This window comes from Myotis lucifugus, unplaced genomic scaffold, assembly GCF_000147115.1.
Source record: "Myotis lucifugus unplaced genomic scaffold, Myoluc2.0 scaffold_178, whole genome shotgun sequence".
NCBI classification, from domain to species: Eukaryota; Metazoa; Chordata; class Mammalia; order Chiroptera; family Vespertilionidae; genus Myotis; species Myotis lucifugus.
The window spans coordinates 1566256-1575128 of NW_005871226.1; the positions used below are offsets into that span (position 1 = coordinate 1566256).

The 8873-nt window shown below is 39.1% G+C and overlaps 1 pseudogene; it reads left to right on the top strand.

The window, feature by feature from the left end:
- Positions 1-1220: 1220 nt before the first annotated feature.
- Positions 1221-7213, top strand: LOC102424423 (annotated as a pseudogene).
- The last annotated feature ends 1660 nt before the right edge of the window (positions 7214-8873 follow it).

Sequence of the window (8873 nt, forward strand, 5' to 3'; positions counted from 1 at the left end):
ATTCCAATGGAGCCTTTTAGGGTCAGGAAGTAAACTGGTACCAGGGTGGAAATGGCATTTCCCAGCATTTGGCTTTCTTGTCCCTGGACAGGCAAGGAGAAGTGAGGGGTTGCTCTCCCATGGAGGCTATGGCCCATCACAATGCCCCCAACTGAAAGCTCACCAAGATCAAATTAGGCTGGACTCAGCATAAAGTTCTAAGGTTACAACATAAAAATTTTAGAAAAGAAAAAGAATAAAGCTTGTTCATCAAGTCCTAGCAGTTAGGACTAGAGCCTCTGGAACTGTGAGGAGGCTCTGGCAGGCCAGACTCCAGGTCTCATTCTCTCCCCATTATGGAGAGACTATGGGGAGTTGTCATTTCCCCAGGGATGGATGCCCCAGTGTGGGCATGGAAACAGAAGGTTTGGAGAAAGGCAAAGGTGGGTGCATCCCTACCCCATGAGGAGCCACAGCTTCCCAAACCACACTGTGAGCTGCTCTTAGAGTCAGGAGTAGGAGGAGGAAAGACGATGGTTCAGAACCCAAGAGTACGACTACTGCCTTGTCCAAAGTAGGCAGGACGAGAGAGGAGAATACTATCACATCATGGACGATAGGATCTTGGACAAGCTCTCCCAGGGAGATGGGCTAAAACAGGCTCCACAGCACTTTCCAGGTAGGACTAACCACATGCAGGCATGTCCCTAATCTCCCTCCTACCCAGCCCACCTGGGGCTATATCACCTTGAGAAATTCCTTTCTTTGGAATTAGGCCAAAAGGCCTTTTACGGCAGGTAAGCCCATTCGGGACAACTTTGCATGTATAAGTGAACCAGTAGTCTCCTTGCAGAGCATAAGGAATCCAAGATGGCATGAGTTTGAATGGCATGGTGGGGTGGGGGCTCTTAGTGGACATGGCACTCTCTGGAGCATAGTGCCTGGTTTATCTTTGGCATTCCATGAATGTTGGTTGAATATGCATTATAAATGTCTAATAAAGGGTTTTCTTTCTTTTTTTTGCCATTTTTCTTCATCTTCTATTTTTGGTCTGTTCACATGAAATATTTAACTTGGATCCCTGGTCTAAAATTAAAACCTCAGGTTAGACAAGTTTGCAGAAATGAATCACATCCACTCAAGTAATTCTTAGGACAGTTGACCACAGGAAGAAGTCATCACTCATGAGCATGATTCAAGGTCACAGTGAATTGATTTCCTTTATTTCCATCCCTATTATAATGGCCCTTGTTCCCTGTTTCTTGAGAAAAGACTGCTCTGCTTTTTCCCACTGATTCTGGCTTTTATTCCTCCCTAGTTACTCATATTTTTGAACCCCAAATTCTAGGTGGCAACAAAGGGCCATCGTTGTCATTTCACACCACACATGGCTTAACAACCTCATAACTTTTACCTGAAATCAAGTGTTTCCAGGAAGTCTTGAACAGAGAGAAGTGAGTTGTGGGAGAGAATGAGTCAGTGGCCGGAGAGCCATGTCCCACTCAATAGTTCATCTTTATATTCCTTGGTTGTAGGAGTGGGGTCACTGGGAGGGTCTGTTGCAAACACATTGGATAGCTGGGATGGTTTATTTTTAGTGGTGAGAGAGAGGAAGAACTTCCAAAGATAGAACTCGTGCCCACACTCTGCTCTGCCAGTTCAGACTTGGGGGCGGCTGACAAAGTGGACTGGAGGTTCTGAGCCAGAACAAACAAGTCTGCAGGCCAACTGAAGTGGAAGGCTGGGGGTGGCAGCTGGTCCCACCATAATGCACAAGGAATGAGCTCCACGGGGTTCTGGATTTGGTCCTCAAATCCCTTCCAGTGGGATTTACAGCAAGAAAGACCCATTTCCTTTCTTATTTGTCTTTTTCGCCATAACCAATGACCCCTTCTTCCCGCCAGTGACTTTGACAACTTTTCCCAGACTTCTCACTGCTAATGACAACCCGTGGCCTCACAGTGCGGAGGAGTTGGGTGGGGAGGATTCATGTTTGGAACTAGATACACGTGAGCAGAGTAGACAGCCCTTATGGAGTGTGGCTTTAAAATCACAAAAAGACTGTGTATTTTCCAAACTTGACCCTGCACAGGCTGGCGCGCTGCCTACAACCGCCCCATAAGAATGAAGCATTTCCACAGAAAGCCAATGTAAATGTGCAGATCTGAGACTTGGAGATCAGTGCCTTATCTGAGAGTGGCAAGCCGAGACCTAGAGAATTAGCCTTGGTGAGTCAAAGGTTTTCTGTGCTGAGTGTTGTGTACCCTGGGTCTGAAGCCCCTTTTCAGATCTGTGTCTCTCCCTCCTCTGTGCTCTCAGAAGACTCTGACAAACTCAGGCACACAGAGGGGTAATGACCCTGAGGCTCCCTTCCCAGGCCTTTGCATCTCATCAGATGTTCTGTAGAGTGCGGGAAGCTCACATGCAAGGTTTTTAGGACCAAAAAAGAGGCCAAGAAAGGCTTTTTGGTGTTGTTGTTTGGGGAGATGCATCCAGAGAGACCCTTGACTTCTTCATTTAAGTTTAAAGGTTGCCTCTTTTGGGGTCTCAGGAGGGACAGGCCTCAGAGAGACAGATCTTAAAAGGAGGTCTGTCCAGTGTGTGTGTGTGTGTGTGTGTGTGTGTGTGTGTGTGTGTGTAATAGACTCTATTTTTTAGAGCCGTTTTAGGTTCACAGCACAGCACAACTGAGTGGAGGATACAGAGATTTCCCATATAACTTCTGCCCCCACATACTCGCAGTCTCCCCAACTATCAAAATCCTGTACCAGACAAGTGCTTGTATGTTACCTACATCATGATGAACTTACAGTGACACATTATTGTCACTCAGGGTCCTTAGTTTACATTAGGTTCCACTCCTGTGTTGTACATTCTATGGCTTTGACAAATGTGTAATAACATGTATCCATCATTATGGTGTCCTAAAGTAGTTTTACTGCCTTAACAATTCTCCGTGTCCTGCTTACTCATCCCTCTCTATAATCGCTGGCAACCACTGATCTTTTCACTGTCTCCATAGTTCTGTTTTTCCCAGAACATCATATAATTGTAATCAGACAGAACATAGCTTTTCCAGATAAGATTCTGTCACTCACTAATATACATTTAAGTTCCTTTCATGGCCTGATAGCTCATTTCTTTTTAGCACTGAATAATATTCCATTGTCTGGTTGTGCCACAGTTCATCCATTCACCTACTAAAGGACATCTTGGTTGCTTCCAAGTTTGGACCGTTATGAATAAAGCTGTATAAACATCTGTGTGCAGTTTCTTTAGTGTGGACTTAATGTTTCATCTTTTTTGGGTAAGCACTAAGGAGCATGGCCACTGGATCATATGGGAAGAATGTTTCGTTTTGTAAGAAACTGCCAAACTGTCTTCCAAAGTGGCTGTATGGTTTTGCATCCCCTCCAGAGTGAATGAGAGCGCCTGCTGCTTCACAGCCTCCCCAGCACTGGGTGCTAGTGTTGTAGATTTAGGCCATTCTCATAGGTGTCCTGTGATATCTCGTTGCTGTTTTCATTTGCATTTCCCTGATGGCATATAATGTGGTGCATCTTTTCATATGCTTATTTGCCATCTGTATATCTTCTTTGGTGAGATGCCTGTTAATGACTGCCCATATTTTTTTTTGAGTTCTTTGTTTTTAAATTGTTGAGTTTTAAAAGTTCTTTGTATATTTTGGGTAACAGTACTTTATCAGATATGTCATTTGCAAATATTTCCTTGTAGCCTGTGGCTTATCTCCTTATTCTCATGACAGTATGCTTTGCAGAGCACAAAAATTTAATTTTAATGAAATCCAGCTTATCAGTTCTTTCTTTCATGGATAGTGCCTTGGTGTTGTATCTAAAACATTATAGCCAAAACCATCTAGATTGTCTCCTTTGTTATTTTCTAGGAGTTTTATAACTTTGCATTTTACAGTTAGGTCTGTGATCACTTTGAGTTAATTTTGTGAAGGGTGTAAGGTCTGTGTCTAGATTTATTTTATTTTTTCCTACATGTAGATGCCAAGTTGTTCTACCCCCATTTGTTGAAAAAACTATTTTTGCTCTAGTGTATAGCCAAGTCTAAACATCTCTCTGAGCAGTGTTACATTTTTTACTACACAATAATAATCACATGATGTTTTAAAGCATGGTTTTTCCTCACCTATAAAAACGAAAAGAATTACCACTGCTCAGGGACAATAAAGTAGCTAAAGGATACATATGAAAAACACTTGGCTGTTGTTATTATTATTTTTCTTTATAAGTAAGGATACAGGGTGCAGCTATTCATTGGCAGGATTGGCACCAAACTCAATCATCATATTTTAAACATCAATTTTCTGCTTCTGCCCTTCCTCCCTCTCGGTGTCACTATGTCCCTTGGTCTCGGCACTCACTGGGTATCAAGCCCTGGGTCTGTTGTCCTGACAAAGCATCCAGTTCAGTGTTTGGAACTCAGTGTGTGCCTCCCCTTTCATTCTCCAGTGTTTACATATTTTTAAATGTCTCTAAATGAAATATGCAAACAATGTATAGAACAAAGAAGAAACCATAATGGCAATTAGAAGAGATTTTTTTTAAAAATTAAACTAAAACAAAAAAATCACACATTAAAATTTGTAGTTATAACTTAATGAAAGTCAATATTTTAAATGCTTATATTAGAAAAGGAGAAAGGCTAGAACTTCATTAACTTAGCATGCAACTTAAGAATTACAAAGAACAGCAAAATAAATCCAAAGAAGCAGAAGCAAGGAAACAATTGGTATAAAAATAGAAATTCATTATCTAGAAAATATACAAGAGAGAGCATTAACAAAACTAAAAGTTGGTTCTTTGAAAATATTAATAGTCAAACTTCTGGCAAAGAACAAAATTAAATAATAGAAATAAAAGGGAAAACTACAGATATAGGAAAAATTTAAAACATAGAAACAGTTTATTAGGAGTAATTCTTTAAATAATACATTTAAAAACAGATATGAAATAAATTCCTTTAAAAATACCACTTAATAAAATGGACTATAGAGGAAATAGAAAGCATCGGTATTCTATAACTAACCCTTGAAAAAACCGAATGAGCAGTTTAAAATTTTCTTTCAAGAATATACTAGACTCTGCCCTAGCTGGTTTGTACTCAGTGGATAGAACATCAGCCTGCAGACCAAAGGGTCCTGGGTTCGATTCTGGTCAAGGGCACGTACCTTGGTTGCAAGCTCCTTCCCTGATTGGGGCATGTGCAGAAGGCAACCAATTGATGTGTTTCTCTCACATTGATGTTTCTCTCTTTCCCTCTCTCTTCTACTCTCTTAAAAAAAATCAATGGAAAAATATCCTCAGATGAGGATTAACAAAAACAAACAAACAAAAGAATATAGACTCTGATGCTTTTAAAGTTGAGTTTTAGTAAGCATTCAAGTAATAGATAGTTCCAATCTTATTCCAAACTCTTTCAGACAGTAGAAAAATAGGGAACACTTCCAAATTAATTTTATAATGTGAGTAAACTTTGACACCAAAACCAGGCAAAGACGGTTAAAAAGGAACATTATTCACTAATTTCACCCATGAACTTATTTGGAAAATCCTAAACAAAAGCTTGTCAAGCCAAGTTCAAGGCAATGTTATGACCAACTTGGTTTTACCCCAAGAATACAAGAAGATTTAACATTAGAAAATCTCTTAACAAATTAAAGGATAAACACCATGTGATTATCTCAATAGATGAAAGAAAAGCATTTGATAAAATTACAAATTTATTCATTATTAAAAGCTGTAAGCAAACTAGGCACTTGCCTAACCTGATAAAAAAGCATCTGTAAAACAGCAAAACAAGAATGTCATATCTCTTCCCTGGTATTCAGTATTGTACTGGAAGTCTTAGCCAGTGAATTAACTCAAGAAAAATAAATTAAAAGTATAACAACTGGAATGGAAGAAACAAAACATTGTATTTCAAAATATTTAAAATTGTCCAGCCCAGCTTGCTGCCCGCAGGAACATGATGCAGGATGCAGGAGGCGGGTGATGTGGAAGATGGACAGCTTTCGGACTTGGATTCCCAAGTGATGGTCCTACCCAGCCACAGGCTGCCGAAAGCACTAGGTGGGGACAGTGCAGCAGCCTGTGACCAGGATCACATTATATGCCTGTTAAAGGGTGGATCAAGTGAAGAGAGGTTTTCTTTTTTTATTCAGATGATGATGACTCTCTGGAAATGCAGGCAACAAAAATGTTTTAACCCCCTTCCCAAACCAGAGCCTTTTCAGTTTGGCCAGAGCAACCAGAAACCGCCTGTTGCCTGTCGCTGGAGAGAAGATCACAACCCCTAGGAGCAGAATCAAGATGCAGTGGCCGCTGAACTTGGTATCCTGGAAATGGAAGGCACTATTGACAAAAGCAGACAATCCGAGACCTACAATTATTTGCTCAGAAATTTAGTGGGTGTCTCAAGAACATACAAAAAAATTAGACAAAGAGCTAGATGAATATATGTGAGGTGGCAAAAAGAAAAAAAAAAGGCTCAAAGGAAGAGGAAAATGGATGAGGTCATCTCAAATGGAAATGACCTGGCAAAGACAGACTAGGGGACAGACTAGAAATGAACTATAAAGGCTGCTGTGAGATCACAGAGGCGGATTCTCAGGAGAAGTGGCTGATGAAATTACGTTCAGGTTGCAGGAACCAAAGAAAGATCTGATAGCCTGAGGAGTGAGTATAATTGGGAACCAAAAGGCAACTTCTGATGGAAACTACTGAAGTTGAACAAATGGTGGCCTTTTTATAATGAATGGCAGCAGGAGGACGCCTCTGGCTGGGCCAGATCACAGGCAGCGCGGTTTACTCCATAGAATGGTTTTGCAGATCTCATTTATATGCTTTCCAGAATGGCAGTTGAAGAAGAATAACAAGTGGAGTTTTCCTGAATCTCCTGAAAAGCACTCCTGGTACCAGTGAGGAACAAATTAAGAAAGGACATTTTCTACATTGAAAATCGAAAGGAATATGAAAATTGAAAAAAGCTGCTAGGAAGAGGAGAACACAGCCGTTGGGGGAAAAATTGAAATAAGAGCTGTTAAAAGTCTAAATTTTCAAGAAGATGATGATACATTAAGAAAACTTTTTGCAAGTAACACGAATGACACCTTGGCCTCTTTTGGTGAGTCACAGGAAGCACAAAGCTGGATGGAGAGGAGGCCATCGAGGTTGATCATTCTCATGATTTGGACATTTTTTAGTACATTTTGAGGAATAAGCCTTTAAAAAATAATATCATAATAAACCATTTCTACTGAATGGCTTCGTTTTACTTTGCACTGATAAACATGAAAATCTGGAGAGAAAGACCTGTTTTCTTGTTTTAAATAAAATTGAATATGTGGAGAGATTAATGCCATTGATAGAAACATTTAGAATTTTCTCAAGGCTGACAAAACACTTTAAAGTATACAGCAGAGGATTTAATTTCTCAATCTGTTGCATGTGCTAATTGTAACTAGTCGATAATCAAATTTGTGCAGGTCATTATAACATGCTATTCAAAAGTTTGTTTTCTTTTTCTGATTTATCTTTGCAGTGAATTATGACCAGTTTCAAAACATTCCATTAAAAGATCCTAATAAGACACATAAGTAGTTAAACTATTTTTTTACAAATGCATCCAAGTTTAGTTTTTGTTCTCAGAACTTTTAGGCTATTTGAAGGATAATGATTAAAATTCAGATAGGTTGATATTGATGACTCTTTGCACTTATTTGTTTGTCCAGGAGTAAATAAATAGCAGAAGCTTTTCCAAGGTGTATTCATTCATAACATTAAGAAATAAAAATAAATAAAATAAAATAGCCTATGTTGTAAAAGTAAAAGTATCTTTATTTTTAACATTTTTATTATTGAGAGTATTATAGATGTCTTCCTGTTTCCCTCCTCCCCCCCTTCCTCCCCCCCCCCCCCCCGACTGTCCAGTTCCCACCCGGCCTCAGGCCTTCACCACCCCTTATATGCATATGAGTTCTTCGGTTAATCTCCTCCCCCACCCCTTCCCTCTGAGATTCATCAATCTGTCCCATATTTCCATGCCTCTGGTTCTGTTTTATTCATCAGCTTATTTTGTTCATTACATTCCTTATTCATTTATTTTGATTTTTAGATTCAATTGTTGATAGATATGTATTTATTGCCATTTTATTGTTTATATATTTAATCTTTTTTTCTTCTTCCTTTTCTTAAAGAATACCCTTCAACATTTCGTGTAATAGTGGTAAAAAAGTACAAGTATCTTTAGATAACAGATTATTAGAAATAAGAAGAGTATTTAGAAAGGTTCTGAATATATATAGTCAAAATACTAATGATGCCAATTATGAAAGCAACAACATCTAGGAATAGATCTAACAAATGATGTGCAAAAGCATGGAGAAAGTATAAAACTTTGTTGAAAGATATTATCATATTAACCTAAATAAATGGACAGTATGTCATGTTTATGGATAGAAAGACTTAATGCCATAAAGACAAAAATTCTCCACAAATTATTCTATAAATTCAATGCAATTTTAATTCATAGAATTTGGTGATTCTAAAATTTCTATGCAATAACAAAGGGCAAAACACAGCCTATATTTTCCTGAAGAAAAAGGTAGGGAGAGTTGCGACACTAGGTGTCAAGATTTATTCCAGTACTATGGTAATTAAGGCAGGGTGATGTTGGTTTGGGGATAGTGATGTCAACCAAAAGCTCAGAATGGAGAACTGAGAAGCAGACTCACAGTAATACGGAATCCCATTCACGCCCACAGTGCCCACTGGAAACCAGTGGGGAAAGTTTGAATTCCTAAATATGGAAAAGTTTTTCCATGTGGAAAATATAAAATTGTATTTCTACCCCCCTACCATACA